This window comes from Eufriesea mexicana, unplaced genomic scaffold, assembly GCF_001483705.2.
Source record: "Eufriesea mexicana isolate 0111107269 unplaced genomic scaffold, ASM148370v2 scaffold5321, whole genome shotgun sequence".
Taxonomy (NCBI): Eukaryota; Metazoa; Arthropoda; class Insecta; order Hymenoptera; family Apidae; genus Eufriesea; species Eufriesea mexicana.
The window spans coordinates 78653-99389 of record NW_016913251.1 but is presented as its reverse complement, the minus strand read 5'-3'; the positions used below and the strand labels follow the sequence as shown (position 1 = coordinate 99389).

General features: G+C 30.7%; 3 non-coding genes across 3 annotated transcripts; all 3 read left to right on the top strand.

Moving 5' to 3' along the window:
• Positions 1–7314: 7314 nt before the first annotated feature.
• Positions 7315–7386, top strand: TRNAE-CUC (transfer RNA glutamic acid (anticodon CUC)). Its single transcript has one exon. It is a non-coding gene; the product is annotated as a tRNA-Glu (tRNA).
• Positions 7387–12859: 5473 nt separating this feature from the next.
• TRNAE-UUC (transfer RNA glutamic acid (anticodon UUC)) lies at positions 12860–12931 on the top strand. The gene has a single exon. It is a non-coding gene; the product is annotated as a tRNA-Glu (tRNA).
• Positions 12932–13052: 121 nt separating this feature from the next.
• On the top strand, positions 13053–13124 carry TRNAE-UUC (transfer RNA glutamic acid (anticodon UUC)). Its single transcript has one exon. It is a non-coding gene; the product is annotated as a tRNA-Glu (tRNA).
• Positions 13125–20737: the final 7613 nt, after the last annotated feature.

Genomic DNA, 20737 nt, shown 5'->3' with positions numbered 1-20737 from the left:
AAAAATGGTAAAAATGGTAAAAATGGTAAAAATGGTAAAAATGGTAAAAATGGTAAAAATGGTAAAAATGGCAAAAATGGTAAAAATGATAAAAATGGCAAGAACAATGCACATATACACAGACGAGTCATGAAATCAAGAAACCGCGACGCGATTTTTAATCCTCTCCCGCAGACCACGACGTTTCAGTCGATAACGGGAACTGAACGCGTTAGAAGACCGTGGTGTTCAAAGTAACAGTGCACTTTGTTGATTATGCAGCGGCCGGGTAGACTCGGTGCCCGACGATGGGACACATTTTTAAGACACGTGTTCGTGCATGGTTTCCACAAGAGAGTACGGCCCGTGCGGCGACGCGACGCGACCGGGGACGCCTCGTCGCGACGCGTCGGCCGTATTGATATAGGGACTTTATTAAAGCCGAGCTTAGATATCACTGCGTATCCAGGAGCCACGCGAAGAATTTCTGAATACGTCTAATTCCACGCGTACACGCCGCGGACGAATGTGAACAGGCTTTTACGAGAATACAAGCTGTCTGCGTGGGATAACGCCGACGCGGAACGAGTTTTGGTAAACGTGTATTCCGACAGAGTGTTGCCGAGTTTTAGATTGTCCTAAAGCTATTTTGAAGTTTTGTAACGATGTTGCTGGAGAGTTATGCGTGACATGGGCAGCTTCTGCGAATTTTGTTTTGTTACCGGTGTTAATAATTGTGCGAATTAAACTAAAAAATAATATTTCGAAAAACTTCTTAGATGGATTTGTTTAATAAAAATAGCTCAGTAGTAAAAATAGTAAATAGTAAATAAAATAGTAAATAAATAGTAAAATAGAAATACACATTAAAAATACAAAAATTAGAACTCAATTGCATTATACAATACATGAACTGCATAAGAAGCTCTATATGAGGAAATTAGGATCTATATCAGTGATGACGAAACTTTTGGAGCTCGATATACCATAATTCATAGACAAACCTAGATTAACTTGGGTGCTATATCTCATATCTAAAAATACCCATAATTTTGCGCTATTTATAGATCTATTAAAAAAACGAGATATACTTTTAATATATTTGTTTTATATCAAAACGATATAAAATAAATTTATATTTTACATATTTGAAGAATCTAAAAATATTTACAATTATTTAAGTCTCCTTTTAAATGTTACTGTATGTACTAAGTGGTAGCTCAGTAATTCGTTTAATAATTGCATCTTCATTTTGCAATCCGTGTTTTAATTATTTTATTTTATTTACCGTCTGTAAACAATGTGTATCACCCAAAATGTTTTAATATGTCACCTTTGACACGTATGTTATAGATTCATCATCATTGATCTATATTACATCACTGATCTATATGATCTATATTATAGTCATTTGAATTTCTTTCACAGAATATGTGATAAATTTTCACCATATTCTTTTTCAATACAGAAAAATAATTTTGACACTATTATATTCAGTTCTGCTTGATTTTATCAGCAATAATTAATTTCTAGATTTTCAAGTCAAGTAAAGGATTGTACATAATTGATCCAGGATTACTCAAATTAGGATCTAAAGCTGGAAGTGCTCAAGTGAGAGTATATACATATAATTTAATCGAGATAAGGGTTTCAAATTATTATTTGAAACTAATTGGAGTTAAGAGTTTATTGGTAATTTATTGATAATTAGAATTAATTGGAGTTAAGGATTTTAGTATAAAAAACTTGTTTTAAGAGTAGATCAAACTGTATATTTAAATAAAATAATATTATGTCAATTATTATATTTAAATATTCGTTTCTATTGTTTCCCTTTTACATGATTATCTTTTTATTATCTCCCCTAAAGTTTTTAACTCTGACAGTATCAATTTTTCTTAAGATATTTAAATAAAATAATAGTATGTCAATTATTATATTTAAATATTCGTTTTTATTGTTTCCCTTTTACATGATTATGTCTTTATTATCTCCCCTAAAGTTTTTGACTCTGACAGTATCAATTTTTTCTTAAGACGCATATGGTGTGTCATAGATAACGTAGGACGCACTGTGTCGTCGACCTCGAGTGGGTTAAGATAATAAAACGCGTGCGAAGTGTTTTATGTGATTGTGGTTCTCCATAAATTTCGGGATAAGAGTGTCACGAATACTCGAAAAACGCGAGAGATTTTTGAAAATCTTATTCTTGGAGTTCCTAATATAAATAAACATGACTGCTAAAACGATTCTATGTTAATAAAATAAATCCACGATTTCTTATCAGATAAATTTGTTACAAATGTGTATCATCTCGAAAGATTATACGTATATATTTACAAAGAAGAAATGGAGTTTATTTTAATTTATCGTTTAATTTACTGCGAATTTAAGAGCAATTTAACCTATACCGAGTTAGAAATAAAAGTATCAGACTTTTGACTCGAATTAGTATGAGATTCGAGACAGTTCCCACCGTATCAAGTTAGCATTACTTCTGCAAGATTAACCTTTAAATAGATCTGTCCCATTTTTCCTACTTGCTTTCTTTTAATGCTTTTAACATCGATTTTGCAATTATACGCCTTTATAACGTGACATATCATTTATGTATGATAAAGATGTAGTTGAAAATGTTTCGAATTTATTGAAGTACAATTTTTATTTAAAAACACTTCTCAGATAAATATTTTCAATATTTTATAAATTTTTCGATCATTTCTTATTTACTTTCTAACAAATAGTACAATTCTCTAGGAGAAATAAACGCGTGTAATTATTTGTTTTATGTTCAATAGTTAACGAGGCATTTTACTTCGTTGACTGACAATTTCTTCTGAAGTTTATGAAGACTATAAAGTCCTCGCAGACATTGAATTTCCAACTTGACGTTATGTAAGCAAGTTACAGGAGAATGAAGCAAAGTATTACATTATCCATTCGTTTTAAGACAAGTAATGCACAAAATAAAGCAGATTTTAAAAAATTTTAATATCTTTTCCTAACCTCCTAACTTAACCTATTAGATATACTAATCTTTTGTCTTTTGCCTATTTTAACCATTTTCGAAAATTTTTCACTATGCATATATACAGTGCTGAACAAAAGTATTGGCATAACATGGTTGTCGTGATACAAGTGCTTATAACTACTAAACAAATTGATTTAAAGGAAAAGCTTTCTGATATATTCATTTATTATCTATTCCAGTTTATTACATAGTAGAAGCAATAATATAAATACATTGATTCACAAAACAATAACAAAAATGTATTCGTTGGACATTTTATGGGTGGACGAAATAAAACATTTAAAAATGACCTGGAATTAAATATTAATATTTAATTGGCCCTCCTTTTCTTTTAAGGGCTTCCTTTAATCGTTTGGGCATTGAATCAACTAACATTTTTGTAAAATCAGGCTCGATTTTATTTCATTTTTTTAAAAGAACATTCTTCAAGTCTGCTTTACTTGTTATACCATGTTCTCGAATCCTGTTCTCCAATTTCTTCCAAACATGTTCGATAGGATTCACGTTAAAGTGGTTATAATGCAAAGGAATGATAGTCAGTGGAAACGGTGGAAAAACTGTATAGATCTTTATTGAACGAGGGAATGGTTAGAACTGACCTGTTTAAGCCCACGCAGGTCACAGGACGTCTCCAGAAAACAGGAGACAAAAGACAAAACACAGGGGAAGAGATCATCCCTACATTGCTAGGATGTAGAATTTACTTTACTATTTAATTTTACTACAACAATTTACATTTGGGCTCTGGGGTGGTGTATTTAGGGAATGAGAATTATTACAAATGATCCAATGGCGTACGATGTGATATAATAAATTTCCCTACATTTGTTTAACCTCGGTGACACCATTTGTGCAAAAATAAAAATAGATAATCACGCGTAATTCATTTCAATATTTCATATATAGTTATTTCCCATCTAGTCGTTATCTCATATTCCATATCTAAGCTTTAAGGTATTAAGACAAAGGGAGACCTAGAGAGAGACTCTCGCGTGCAAAGGGTTAAGTACTCACATCGAACCACACTAAACCGTCTTAACATCGACTCTCGATCTCACATACATACACGCGCACACATTTTCCAACAGAGAAGAATCACGACCGAGTTTGCAGCCAGGGTACATTCGCCAGGATACCGTATGGAATCTGGAGTACACATCAGCGTCGTAAACCGCTATAATTCCTCGATCGTGATCGTCACTCGGCGATCCACGGCCGGATACAAGGACGAATCCTTGGCATTCGATGCTCGGCTGCCCTCTATCTAGCAGGTAGCTCTCGTACGACGCGCTCGTGAGTCATGCTATGCGAACGGTGGCATCGCATTCGCATGCAGGATACCTCCTGGCAATTGCAACGGAGACCTCCGGGGTAGAGGGAGGTTAGGATTGCCGACATTGTAAACACGCTTATTAACTCGTGCACGCGAGTCGAGTACCGCGAGGAGTAAAGCGTATTGAGCTAACGCGCGTAATCTCGCGCCGCTGCTTTGAAACCAGGCTACATCGAGTGGCTATGGAGGAGCGACTGTGACGTAACACGGATTCCCCTGGTCTTTCTTGCGACCCGTGGGCAGATTTAGTCGGTAATGAATCGTTCTGCAGGAAATTGCAGTCCACTTTGTCGGATTTGGTTCGAGGATTGGTTCTTGTTTCAATTCTGTCGTGGTTCGGTGGATCGTGTATCAGTTTAACCCTTTGCTCTCGAAGATTTTTCGCTAATATAACGATATAACAATTCGGAGTGTAGCGGAAGGATGAGGGGATAGGGCTAGTAATTCAGAAGACTTTCTCCCTCAAAGGTCTTTATTTAATTGCTGGTCTTTCGGCTCGAGAAGAATCGACACCCCTCGACCGATCGTCTCTCCATCGATGGGTTTAAGGGTTTTTGACGTAAAGAGTCAAAGACGCTGTCTGTCGTCTGACTGTTTACGCCATCTATTCTAAGATCGCTTGCAGAAGATTTTAAAATATTTTTCTAAGTTCGGTGATACCAAAATCTCAATCCCTACTCGATCAATTGGCAAATTAAATGATAATGTTCCCTACCAAGACCTCCACAAGGCAATCCAGAAAATAGGAAAGGAAGTATTGGGATTATGGGTAGAAAGAAATTATCTTCCTTTATATTGTGGCGTCACCCTGCATAGGGATCTATGTCTGCTTCGAGGAACCATCCAGCTCATCAATTCTCAAAGCAGAATTGAGTAACGCAATGGGTCGTCATAGGGCCTATAGAAACCTAGTCGAAGGGTTCGACAACATGATTTTTGACAGATCATCGTCTGCACCATGCATCTTAGAAGTCTCGAGCCTCCGTGCATTTGTATCGCAAAGAAATATAAAATATAACCAAAATTAAAAGTTCGACTTATAAATCCAATCCTTACTATATAATAATTATCTTTATTCTATTGTTAGTGTGAGAGGAATCTTTACTTGGATGGCGTCACTCTGCATCGAGATCTATCCTTGCTTCGAGGAACCATCCAGCTTATTAATTCTCGAAGCAGGGTTGAGTGACGCATGGGTTGTCATAGAGCCTATAAAAATCTAGCTGAAGGGTTTGACATGATTTTTGACAGCTCACCGTCTCGAAAACTTCGAGCCTCCGTATATTTTATATCGCAAAGAAATATAAACTATAATCGGAATTAACCCTTTGCACTCGAGAGGCGCCTCTCAGTCGCCATTTAATCAGATTTTAACGATGGATATTAATTAATATATCAAATTTACAATTACCCAACGATGCGTGGAATATCGAAGTAAAATAACTCTACGTCTTAATTTGAATACGATCTTTTATTTACAGTTTTAAAAATATCCTCGATTTTATGATTGAAAGTCTTCGAATTACTATCTTTCGGTAACGAAAGAATCGTCGAGTGCAAAAGGTTAAGAAAGCATCTGCTCTATGAATACAGAAAATTTGAAATGCAAAGATGTAAATATAAATTTCTGTCCAATACCAGACTCTGACATCGCAGAAATGTCAGTATGCCAGTCAAAATGTCCAAACACGTTAAAAATAAAAACCAGCAATTTTTAATAATTTATAAAATTGTTAGACTTAGATTCTAAACTTAGAAAAAGATTGTAAATAGAAAAATTGTAAAATAGGATTTCCTGTGTTAAGATATATTTTTAAAAAGATTAATTACAGGGGATAATAGAATGCTTCCTTTCAAGCACTGGAGGAGAAAATATTGCTGTGAATATTATATTTGATAAATGAATAAATGATTTGTTAGACTCTATTTAATGTTATCTTTAGCTTTTTCAAAATATGGATTCATTTTTCACGTGTAAGTCACTTAATAGATTTATGGAATGCATTATCATATACGTTATCGATTGGGTAGATTTAAAGTAGAATAATATAAAAATAGTCACACTTGACATACTTAGACAGAAACTTTAATAACTTTATTACTTAATCGAATAAAAATTCAAATTTTGTACGAGAGTATTATCTTGATCATTATCTCGATACTAAATGTAATTTTATGTTGCTACAAGTGCAGAAATTTCTTTTGGATAAGTACATTTTAATGGCGAATTAATTTGAATCTGATAAACTTGTGTTTTTCATATTCCTTGTTCTGGACTGATTTGAGTTGGTGAATTTTTCCACAGACGAGACAAAAGTTCAAGTTCAGGCATCTGTATGACAGATGTTGCGACTTTGATTTGCAGACAATACTGTAACACTTGCGAAACATCTGTGCATTCCAATTTCATACAGTAAAATATTTTTTGATCAAAATTCTACTTTTCACCGCTCATTCGCTAACAAAATCGATGAAAATGTATTAAATTCGAATTTATAAATGTATTTTTAATTATAATACAGTACTTTATAATACGTGTATAAAATTGGTGTTGTTTATTTATCAAAGTATAAGAAATAATTTATTAATAAAGATTCGAAAATAATCTGCTTTATTTGAAGATTCTCATTTTTCAAATAATATTGAAAGCTATGTTTTCGACCTCCTACCTTGGGAAAATAAATATACTACATTTCAGAACTCCAGCACTATGGAATTATTTTAAATTTGTGTTCTTAAAATAAAAAAATTATATATTAATCAAAAATAAGTACAATTCAAATCGAAATTTAAAGTACATAAATATTGTCGACTGATTTGCAAGAAATATAAATCAATGATTCTTATACATAAATTTCACAGATATGTGACATTATGAAGTGTATGTTAATTATGTTTATACTATTAAATTGAACAGATTCAACTTTGACCTTTGGGTTCAATTTCTAAAGGCAATTGAAGACATAACATCTCCGGTATGGTCTAGTGGCTAGGATACCTGGCTCTCACCCAGGAGGCTCGGGTTCGATTCCCGGTACCGGAAAAACAAAATTTTTGAACTTTTTTAAAATTCATAATAAACACATTTTTTTACTTTTTATAATTTATACAAATTTTCGCATTGCATTATTATAAAATTAACTTAAAACGATTAAAGAAAAATGAAAATAAAATTGTTACATATATCCAAATCTATTCCTATTTAAGAAATACAAGATACAACTCGTTTTTAATTTACTAACTATTAGGATTATGGATTACAATTGTAGAATAACCACGATATATACAATTCTCTTTTCAATTCTTTTATTACGCAAGGAAGGTATATCTAGCTCTGAGAGTTTCTCTATAGCGACTGAATGAGTCGAGAAAATCCAGAGGGTGGGCGATGAAACTCGCTTTACCCCCCATTCTTATCTACTGTTCATATAAACATTCTTTCTCGGAATTTAGGTATCATAAACTTTTCATTCACAGCCTATATCCGAGATTGATTTTTGTATACGACTAAACTTATCTTTTCAATACGAACATTTATATTTGCTCATAAAATTAATACTTTAAATAAATACCGACAAACCCTTGCAGTTTTAATTTAAATTTAACCTACCCCCTAGTAAAATACTTATGTGCATTAACTCGCGATAAAAATAAATACTAGAACTACTTATACATGATATAATGGAAATAAATCAGTATACTTTAATAATTACCCCCTTGCACGAGTATAAATTAATATTAATTTACCAAAATGGCTGCAAATTTTGAACGAAAATGAAAAGTCTAATACAAGTAATTTCTATCCTGATAATCCTAATAATATCTCTGACAAAAGATTTTCGACAAAATGCAATAATACAAAATCACCAAAAATTACTATAATTGTTTAGATATGAAATGTAATAATATAAGGATAAAATACAAGCATAGGCATATTAAATCTGTCTTGTATAAATCAAAAAGGGAAAGAATAATTTAAACATTTATTATCCAGAAGAAAATATTCTAAAAATCAGTATCATTATCAGGGGTAGTATTAATTATTAACTCTTTTCTCTCTACCCTTCATTAACCTTAAACGAACCCCTTAATAATAAACCTACCATAACCTAAATCTCCGTTTCTAAAACTTTCACCAAAAATTCCGCATTTAGTATTTTACTCACTCGACTTCGCAATTTTTCTTCCAATATAATTATTTTTCCAATGTCATCCGTAATTCCATTTTCTTAAGATCCAAATTCTATTTCATTCCTCGATTATTCGACCGTGGTCTCCCAACGTGTATCTCATCGGTGCACGCGTATCTTATCCCCTGGAACCACAATTGATCTGGAAATTAATGCAAGTGAAGCACGCCTGTGGCAGCGATAACCAAGAAAGTAGAACTCGAAAGTAGACACTTCTTCGAGCAGAATGCATGGGGGCCAATGGTTGCAGATTCAACGGTACCTTGACGGTCACGTTTCTCCACGCCCTGTGATTATTGAATATTTAACGTCGGCTGCACGACGTTTGACTTCCTGATCCGATCGTGCAAACCGTAATCGGCGTGATCGTGCGATTTAACAACGTTCTGAATAGCCTTTGTCCCGAGATTTAGTGGCATCGATCCCAGCCACGTTTCCAGCCCCTGTAATATTACGTTCCGCTTTCCATTTCGTATCGTATCGCGTCGTCGCTGCTGTTTGGACACGCGCTATTCAAATCGCGCGGTATACGCGTGTAACTAACCTCTCCTACGTGCTGGATCCTCGGCAACAAATTAATGGCCGCATGCAGATAAGTCCATGCCAAGTAGGTTACTCGTGGTAACTAGTAAGGCTAACAGAGTAGTATTTTCCTTGGAAATATGGGAATATCTGTTCGAGTTCACGAGGCTTGTCTATGGTCAGTTATGGGTTGGCATTACAGTCGGGTGGAGGATGGTCAGACAATGGGCCGGTACCATTTATCGATTTAAATATTGAATCGGAGATGTGGCTATCGATTGCTCATAAATTATTGATGATTCAATGATGCTTTTATGGTATATTGATATATATGGTTGTGCTTGCAGAATAATGTTTATTTAAATAAAAAAAAATGAGACCTATTGATAATACTAAAAGTATCATGATCTAATTGAGCATTTTCAAAATTTTAGTTAAGTTTTCGCGATTTTGTTGTTTTTAATATGTGTATAATTAATTTTTTAACATAATATTTTATTTTTTCAAGTGTCGTGGTGGGTTTAGTGTTAATATATGGATAAAGTAAAAGCAAAAGAGTGAGGAAGTTAAATGTGGGGAAATTAATTAAGCATTGTTAAAATAGACTAATTAATTATTATTTATTCTATTATTATTTATTTGAATTTAATATTTTTAAAGTTTCTAACACCAAAACTGCATTGTGATTTTCATTACAATACTTTATTGAACATCGTAATCACTTTGTAAATCAATTATTAAAAAATTATTTCTTAATTTTTGACCAATTTTTGTAGAATAATTTGGTCCTTAAAAAATGAAATATAAGAATTCAAGAATTGCTTTGAATTGATTACTTTGGGTTGCGAATTACTCAATTCATAATTGGCGAGGCCTGTCATGTTATGCAAAAATTGTCCCATTATAAACAATTTTTATTACATATTTATCACATGCATTTGAAATTATTATTTAAGTCATTAACCAAAGTGAATAAATATAAATGGAAATAAATGAATTGTATAAACAATTCAACGTGATCCCCTTTTCACTTCAATATTTATTTAGTAATAAATTAAAATATATATTATAAATTATAAATAAATTACAACGGCTATAATTATTATTAAAAAAAGAATCAAATTTATTTTCTCAGTGCATTTAAAATAGTAAAATATAATATAATTATTTACTAATTTACTGATATATATTGTTTATAGTATTTTATAAGCTTCGTGTAATATGAAGTGTGTTAACTTGTTTTTCTCGAATCAAGCGGATCTACAGAGTTATGTAGAATATTTGTTATGAGAGGCATCTGTTAGGCAGATGGTAACATTTTCCCCTGTAAATTACCTATAAATCAAAGGTAGCAAGTTTATGCCCTAGGTCAAAACAGAAATTAATGTGACGATCAATTTTACCTTGTTGCATAGGCGTAATGTTCATGACATTATGAAACCTTACGTTGTCAAATTAACGTTACGTGGACACTTAAACAGAGGAATGATATACGATGCATTCCGAATGAACGGAATTCCGTGACATGTGTGACAAGTAACGAAAATATTACCTGAATTTTTAAACCATCTCTTTTTTGGGATATGAAATGGAAAAGAGTTACTGCATTAAATTAATTCAGAATAAAAATTTGGACAAAATTTAATAGATTAATTATTTTATTAATTACTTATACAATTACAACGTATATTAATAACGTAAATGGAAATTTATTTGCCTTCTTTTATTGTAAATGTCCTCTTTAAATCTTCTCTTATAGATTTTAATTGCAACATGAAATTATATAAAATTCTGTATAACTGTTACAGAGTAATTCATTGGACACATCGTATTTCCTTCCTGATTACAGACTGAAAAAATGTGAAAGGGAAATGGTGACGAATTCTCTAAAAGAATATAAATATTTTCTTTTTTTAATGATATCCTTGACTTAATTAAATTCAAGATAATAAAAGAATAAAATATATTTATGTTAATTTGACAGCTTGAAAAATTAAACAGGAAGACTAAGAATATATCGCATAATCATACCTAGAGATTTGGTTCCAGAGAGATGAAAAATTACATATGTATAGACTGTATAGAATATACTATATAAGAATTTTTCTTTTCTTTAAATAAAGGAATTAATTAAAAATATTATACAATATTTTAAAATGTTAATCATTTTTCAAACGTGTGAGATTATTTTTATGTAAGATGAATAATTGATTTGTGTTACATGAAATTTTTGCAATTGCATAATACATATGTACAGTGAAAAGAGATATGATCCTAGAAAAGTAATTTTCTTCGAAGTGTTCAGTACTTGAACATTTCTTTTTCAATTACATCCAGAAAATATAACTTGTCCCAGTTGAGTGGACTACTCGGTATAATTAGCACATTAAACATTAAACGTATCCTCCTATCCGCAAACGTAACTTATTATCGACCTAAAGAAACATGACTCGAGAACTGACCAATTGCAATGAGATATAACTTGAAGCTAGAATCATGCACTATAGAATTCATAAAATGATATAAGATGACATCCACGAACATAAAGAAAAAGAAAAAAGGCAATAAATAATACAAATAAATTCATAATAAAGTAATTAAATTAATAATAAAGCAACGATAAACAAGTAATAAAGCAATAATAAAGTAATTCATTAAATTAATTCATAAACACATCATGTAACGCAAAATATAAATTACCATAATCATAAATACCGAAGATACTCAATTTACTTGATATTTTACATTTGGACAATTATACTGCTATTAAATTCTCTGCTATTTAATCTTGACACGATATGAAGGAAATTTTACGTAAAATCGAAGTTGTGTTAATACTAGGATTAAGATAAGTGTCCATTTTTCGTTTCGATAAGTTATTAATCCATTTACTATTTATTCGAACGATTTCGTAAAGATGTTATACGACTGATAGATATTTATGGAGTGAAAGGAGGATGGGTTTAGTCGGTTCGCGAACGCAAAATGCGGATATACCGGAAATGGCTGATTCGTCCGTTGAAAGTACATGCAAATGCAACTGATTCACGATTCGAAGTTGTATTGTAACTTGCGATGTTATTTGCAGACGCCCGCTTTGTATTCCGCGCCAGACCCAGGAATGCATTGGACACCTTAATTGGTGAACATTATTAATTTTGACGCGGATAATAAAATCGTATTATCGTGTGACGTTTAACGCGATAAGCACACGAGATGTTTAATGCTGAATAAAATTACGGTAGATATGCGTGTTTATTATTAGGAATTATTAAAGTGTTTATTATTAAAGGGATTTGAATATATAATTTATTTACTTTCCTGTCAATAATAATTTATGTTTTGAATTAAATTTATAGAGGAAGCAAGGGAATTCGAAAATTTTCAATTTTGGCGATTTTAAAAATATGCAATACGATTTTTAATTCTGAATTGAAAAATAATTGGAAATGTTTAAAGGTATTTAAACATTCCAGGTACTGGTAAAGGTATTTCTTTTGATTAATCGTAACTTTTATTTTGAATTAAACTTGCAGAGCAATTACGATTTTAATAAAATAAATTTTAATTTTTCATTGCAATTTTTAATTAATTTTCAGTTGTAAATAGAAAGAAACTAGATTGAAAAATTTATCTTAATATTTCTTATAAACTACATATATAGATATATATATTGTACTCATAGAAATTTATTAATTCTTTTATTATGGTGATAATCGATTATTTTACAACCTCCCTATATTATAGTTTGTTTTTATATTATACCAGCCGATTTATACTTGATTCAAGCTTCTCCCACCATAGTCCGGTATGGTCTAGTGGCTAGGATACCTGGCTTTCACCCAGGAGGCTCGGGTTCGATTCCCGGTACCGGAAAATATTTTTTTTCTCATTTTTGTTCTTTGAGTATAAAAATATATTTTCTCACATAATACTTTAAGAATTTATATAAATTATTTGAGCTTTTTATACAAAATTTATCCATGTCTCACCATAATCCGGTATGGTCTAGTGGCTAGGATACCTGGCTTTCACCCAGGAGGCTCGGGTTCGATTCCCGGTACCGGAATTTTCTTTTTACGGCTTTTTTATCAATATACAAATACATATTTTTCTTATTCATACCTTACCTAATTTATAACATATCAAATATATATAATTGTTAAAAATAAATTGTGTTCTAAGATATTTACATTTAGAATTCTTTGTGTCGCATCGCGAGTGAATTCTTCGAATTCTGGTGGGTTGAAAACCCACCTCACCACGCTCTGTCAATGTTGCTCGCCAAACTAATCTTAAGCAACCAGTTCAATATTTGCGAGCAGGAAGAAGGGCTAGGATGGTGTCCAATGTTAGAGTACATCCAAGTTGAATACAGACGGTAGCAACGTCTCACGAGAAATCTACAGAAGTCGAATGCTAGACGGCTAGACAGCGTTAGAGTTGAAAGCTGGAAAATCGACTGAAAGCTCACTCGAACGTCAAAGTCCAAAGGTTAAGGTAAAAATGTTAAAGATGAAAGAACGACTGACTCATCGATTTTCCTAGTGATCGAACTGAGGAAACTCGAGAATTCGCCAAAGGACCCGATTGATTAAATGGAATCAAGGGCGTTTTCTCATTCTACGAATTGTAAAATGAGGAAACGTCCTTCAACCAAAGACGGTGGTAGAGGAACCTCTTCCCCTGAGTGACGTCGTAGTGTACGACCTTTTACACGATTCTACAATTCCTAGTATAAAAATCACTGTGCCATGGGAATCGGAAAATCGTGATAACGTTAAACAGTTCTAGAACGAAAATATTTTTTGGAAAGAGAATGAAAACTTACTTGAGAGGAAGAGATCTTGGAGGGCCTGGGCTGCCTGGCACAGGAGAGCCCATGTTTCGGCAGCGGCAAGTCCTGTTCCTCGCAGAGCAAGCACATCTCCCGCTACTACAGCGAGACCAGGTCCTCCGTTCAGGTCGGTTTGCATCCTGCGCAACAAATAAATTACAAATTATCGTTTAATCATCCACAAATCCATATTCGTCTCGAAAAATATAAATAATATCTGTAATAAATTTGTATTATTATTATTATTTGTAATAAATTGTATTATTATTATTTTACATTAATTTGCATTGTTATTATTATTTGTAATAAATTTGTATTATTATTATTATTTGTATTATATTTGTATTCGTATTATTATAAATATTAAATTTCTTTACTCATATTTCTTATATATATAAAATGATATTTTAGAGAGTACTAATTTACTTATGTAATTAATTTCACCAGTATTATATATTTATGATTAGATCAATTCTTTTTGAATTACATTTTCTTTCATTTTGTACATTTCTTTGTTCTTTACGTGGTAGTAATTCGTCTTGTTTCCTAGTTATAAATATAATAAAAAAATAAATGAGTAAAAATAACTTTTTTGAAATATTCTACATTTATAAAATAAATGGAAAAATTTTTCATTGGAAGCTGTTTTTTAAAGGAATTTTCTTAAGGATGTTCCTGCAGAAATAATATCTTATTTAATTATCTGCAGATGAATTTAATTATATCGAGCAATTATTTTTATTTCATATTTTACATTAATTTAAATGATATCACTGTAATATATAAAAGAATAACGCGTAAGAAGTATTGATTAACCGAGACACATTATTCATTGTCTGACATTTAAAATAAAAATTCCAATTCGAGATAAAATGTAATATCAGATCGAATTTAGATTGAATTAATCGTGGAACCATTATCTTCGTAATCCAGAAAATTATTCAAGATAAAGAGAAACCCAGTGCTGACTACGAAAAGCTTAGGTTTTGTTGCTTTTATTGCATACCTTGTCCCCTCTGGTTCCTACGAAAGGAACGCTAATTACTTTGTCCCTTTCCGACGTCATAAAGTACAGCGTTCGTTAGATTCCATAAATCTTTCGGGTAATTTAATTTAATCGCTACAAAATGCACCTCTTTTATTCTCAATTTAACCTATTTTATATTGTTATCTCGTTACCGTCGTTTTATTATAATTTTTTAACTGAAATGAAACTTTTTTATCTATCATATCTACTTTATTATACAGCACAATAATTTCTAAATTTATTTTCATTTTCTACGGTAAATATATATGTAACAATAGTAACATTATCTTATACATCTATTTTATTTATTATATTAATTATCTTTAATTATTTTGTAATAGTATTATTTGTTATGCTTATTTTCATATTCTATAATTTCATACTCTTATTGCATATTCTATTAATAATTTTAATTAGCAATACTACGGATACTTTATACATTTATTTTATTTATTACATTAATTATTATTCTAAATTATTTTATAATAATATTATTTCATGTATTTACTTGTATATTCCGTAATTTTACTCTGAGTTAATTACTTCTTTTAATAATACCAGTGTTATATTATATATTCATTTTAATTTCGAAATAAATCATTGTATATTTATTTCATTTTCCACATAAATTATTTTATACAGTAATAGCAACATTAACACTGTAAGATAATCTTAATTTCCGTATTTACTATATTCTCTCAAGAATTTTCGAACTACTTTTCGCCAACTTCAATCAGAATTTAATTAACCCTCGGCATCTTAGTGGAGAATAAACAAAGTTAAGAATTTATTATCAATTCAGGTTACGCCCAAAGGCCCTTGACACACTTAATAATTCGGCTGGCAGGTATAATAGAGCCTTTCAGTTTTCAAGGTAGCAGATGCACCGTGATTAACAATGTTGGCTGGGGGTCAGTTAAACCGCGCATTCTTGAAGTTTCGCAACTACTCTATATGGCCAAACGCGCGCCCTTTGTGACGATTTAATGGACAAGTGTCGTGTTTACAGGTTTAGGGAATAGTTGAACGAGTAGCTGGAACAATGTACTCGCAAAGGGTAGCGACTGGTAATAGAGCCTTTTCTAGGGGTTAAATTTACAATCGATCAATTTGCGTATTACATGCTCACGAATTTTAATTAAATTAATTTTTGAGATTAGTTTCCTTTTCATTTTTCCACTATTTTCGATGTTCCACGAATGCAGAAAGGATAAAAATAATAGCTGGAAGAACTTTTTCTATTTTTACCCTGTTGGATCTCGCGTGGAGGAATTGAGTGCACCACTTTTAAAATAGCTACGAGAGATTTCTGTCGCGACAAAAAATATTTTCTCTAGCTATATATACATATTGACCTCAAAACTTTTATAAGAGATTTTACAAATTTGATAATAACGTAATATTAATAAATTTATGTATATTACATTTTTGCAATATAATAGTATTAACAAAGAAAAGAATAGGATTCTAAAAATAAATAATTTTACGATATAATATTAACATTAAATCTACGACGACTTAACAAATGATGAATCAGGATGATTATGATGATTAAACGAAAATATATATATGAAGGAAGGAAGTATAGTATAAGGAAAGAAATAGATACTGAAGAATTAATGTAGGTATGTACGTATATTAAGAGAAAAAATGTAGGTATATAGATGATGTTAAACACATGTATCTACTTTAAAAATATACTATAATTTTATAATATAATTATCAATGGAAAAATATATGTGTATCAACTTCGAAAATATATTGAATAATTTTATAATATAATTTATAATTATATCTAAATATCTATATAGTTTATAACATAAAATATAACAATTTTAATTAATAATTTCAATATAAATATTAATTTATAATATTTAATATAATTTTCGAAGTTGCTACACATATATTTTTCCATTGATAATTATATCGACATCACAAATATATATTTTCATAACTGGGAAAATATTTGCGTATCAATTTCAAAAATAAATAACTGTATAATACTATAATGTTTATATAACGATATATTATATTTCCATAACAAAATAATATTAACCCTTTGCACTCCACGATTTTTTGGCTAAAGAAGAGTAGAAGTTCGAAGATTTTCTACTATGAAGCTGGCGATATTTCTTTGAGAAATAAATAAGAAATAGTATAATAATTGACATACAGAATTATTTGATTTCGATACCTCGCACTCCGTTACGTTATCTTAAATTCGACATATTAATTAATATTAATCTTCGAAATTTTATCAAATGGCGACTGAAGAGCGCCTCTCGAGTGTAAAGGGTGAAATTCAAAAGTAAATATTCTCGTACCATTATAATACTAATTCCCGATCATACCTACCACCCAACACATCGATCACCACCCAAAATAACTCTTTATCCACAACGAACAACCAACAATCAACCAAGAAACCTTTCCAACCCTTCATCCCCAAGTTTCTCCATTTCTCAACCTCGAACACGCTCTCACTACCCACACACGTAAATAATATCCAATTTATCCTCGATTACATCAGAAAGAACCCGTGTTCCCTCGATGGCTGTCATGAAACAACCACGAAATCGCGCTGCGAAGTCGATGGAGGATCGAATTAATTAAGAAAGCTGGCAGGGCTGAAATGGAGCGGAAACGCCGCCAGGAACAAAAGGGATTGAAATAATCGAAGCTCGGTGGCCAACAAGCCCGATACATCCAATATGCACGCCCCGGCCTGTTTACATTTGTTTGTTCTCGACTAGCTCCGCGACACGTTGCCTCGATCCTGTTTCACCATGGCGACCCACTGTTCGCTGACTTGTTTCGCACTAGACGCCGGCCTATTGTGGCTGTGTTTGAAAAATCGACGAAGAGACTAAGGGATGAAATAAGATTCAATAGCGAACAAAGCACTGGCACGGAGCGAACAAAGCACTGGTACGAGCAAGAATCCGAATATGGTCGGGAACCATAGCCTTGGGTCTGTTAGGATAGGGTGGTTTCAAGGGGTGGATAGGGAATTGGGGGTGGGTTTTGGTTTTGAAGTTGAGGTTTATGGATTATTTGTCTGTGTTTGTTCTTGGATTTGTTTGTACAGAGGTTATTTCGTATATACAGGGAGTAGTTAATAGTCAACAAGTAATTGTTAATTAAATTGGGGTGGGAATTGGTAGTAATTAAAGTATTTTTATTTAGTGATTGTCAGGTTATCGTTCATTCGAGAATATTTGGTTTCAATTATTGGGGAATTCACTTAAATTAGTTTCAATTTATTCCTCTTCCTCTTCTTTTTATTCTTTGACTTCTCAATTAATTTAAATAAATTTGATAATTAATTTTAGGTTAATTTAGAAATTAATTTAAATATTAATTTAAATTTAAATTTCTCCATTTTCTTTGATTTTTAATTTTGTAATTCTTGTATCTTATTATTTCTTAAATTTATTTAAACAAATTCGAGAATTAATTTCAGATTAATTTAAAGATTAATGTAATTTAAATTTATTCGGTAATTATTAATTTATCGACACCGTCGACTCTTGGAATAATTTATTAATTATCTCTACGAACAAATGTTTCTGTAAATATAAATAAATTATATCTCATTATCGAATTGTTAATAAATTTCATTTTCTTCTTCAATGTATCATTAATAGTAGCAATTACTAAATTGAAAAGAACAAATTCTATACGTTACCTACATTTCACACGTAATCACATATTTCGTGCCTTTCTCGAAGAGTAATTTAATTTTACCACAATTTATCGGTACTTAACGCGTTTCATTTTGACGCTTAACCTCACTTTTCTCTACGTGCCCGCGACATTATTACGAATAAACGCGACGAAACAAGCACCTCGTACAGTTCGTTTTAAACCTTCCTCAACCTGTGGTCTTAACTCTAAATTACGTTAGAGAATCCGTTTAAACGTACAGGAAAGTATATATACACATGTACGTATACGCTGGCGTATGTGTTTTCGCGGAATAATTGAGGGTACGTATGCATTTGGGAAAAAGCACCTGGGAGTCAGCTGTGTAAGAGAAAACGCGTAAAATTGGTCGATGGGAACGGGAAAATTCATAATTACGTTCAGTTTCATTACCGTCTTTCGTTTAATATTCGAACATATGCAGGCAGCCCCACGTAATACTTATCAGGATTTTTCAGACACTACCGTTGCTTCGACGAAGAAATATTTTCTACAAAAGTCGGTCAGTTTTTAATCGTCTACGAATTGCAATAATAAGAAATTTCTAAAAATTAAGAAACAAATTTATTTTTAGGAAAAAGAAAAATTACAATGGCTATTCAGGGTTTGCGATATATATATGTATATGTGTTTAACATTGTAAAAGAAAATTTATATATAAAATGGGAAAGAAAATATTTTAAGATTTTCATTAGGTTATAGAATTTTATAGGTTTATAATTAATTGAATAGATTTATTAGATTTAATTAACTTAATTAAATATTTAAATTTAAATATAGTATAGTAATATTTGTACATTAAAAATTTAAATTTATATTAGTATTTAAAAAAATACTAATAATATACAGTACGTAAATATGCAAGCATGGTAGATAATGCGAAGAAATTTGGAATAGAAAAATAGCTTCTCCATTGGAAGCCTTTATGAAGAATATTTCTGTTAAATAAGAAAATACATAGTACCATGAATTCAGGAGTTCTTTCAGATTAGAGTTTTCAAAGTTAAAATTGTATAAGTTTTCTTTACATGAAAGTTATACCTCCTTACAGGTAGGAAGAGTAAAGGGAGATAAGTTTAATTGAATTGCTCTACACGATACTGTGTTACTCAACAGATTTTCCTTGAAATAAAAAAGAGAACGCTTTTTTCTATCTTTACATTAAATCATGTACTATTTATTAAAGTATATAACGAAAATTGGTCATGTAAATTGAGATAATCAAAAATTCCTTCAATATATTTATTGATATTCTTTTCTCTAATATGATACATATAATATATTTATATTTATATTTATTATTTATATTATATGTATCATATTAAGGAAAAGAATATTAGCAAAGATATTGAAGAAGTTTTTTATTTGAACTGTAATTATTAATATATCAGAATATATATTTATATCTATATTTATCATTTATTTGTTCTGATATATTAATAATTATTGTTCAAATAAAAAATTTCTTTAATATCTTTGCTAATATTTTTTTCTTTAATATGTAATTAATAATATGTAATTATTAATATATCAGAACATATATTTATATCTATATTTATTATTTATATGTTCTGATATATTAATAATTACTGTTATATAACATATATTTATATCTATATTTATTATTTATATATTCTGATATATTGATAATTACTGTTAATTATAAATAGTAATAATAGTGTATATTTATTTATATTAAATTATTTATTATGTCCTTCTACTGAAATAATAAATATTGAAATAACATTATGAGCATCCCACACTAAATAATCCTGCATTTTCCAAAGTGTTTTAACAAGTATCATAAACTTTGTGATTATTAACATGAACATTAAGATATTCCTGAATATAAGTGAATATTTCTTTCACACCAATATTAGAACTCTAATATTTTTAAATATTTGTACAATACTATCAAGCATCACCCAAAAATTGCAGAACAACAAATTTATTTTTAACATGTCCAAAAATCCATATAATAATTAATATTTCAACCAACAAAACTATAAAATATCTATATTAACCAGTTCGATAATACCAGAACAATATTAAATTTTATACCCTCCCTCCTCGTTATATTATTGCAAATAAATTTCAATAAATTGCATCAATT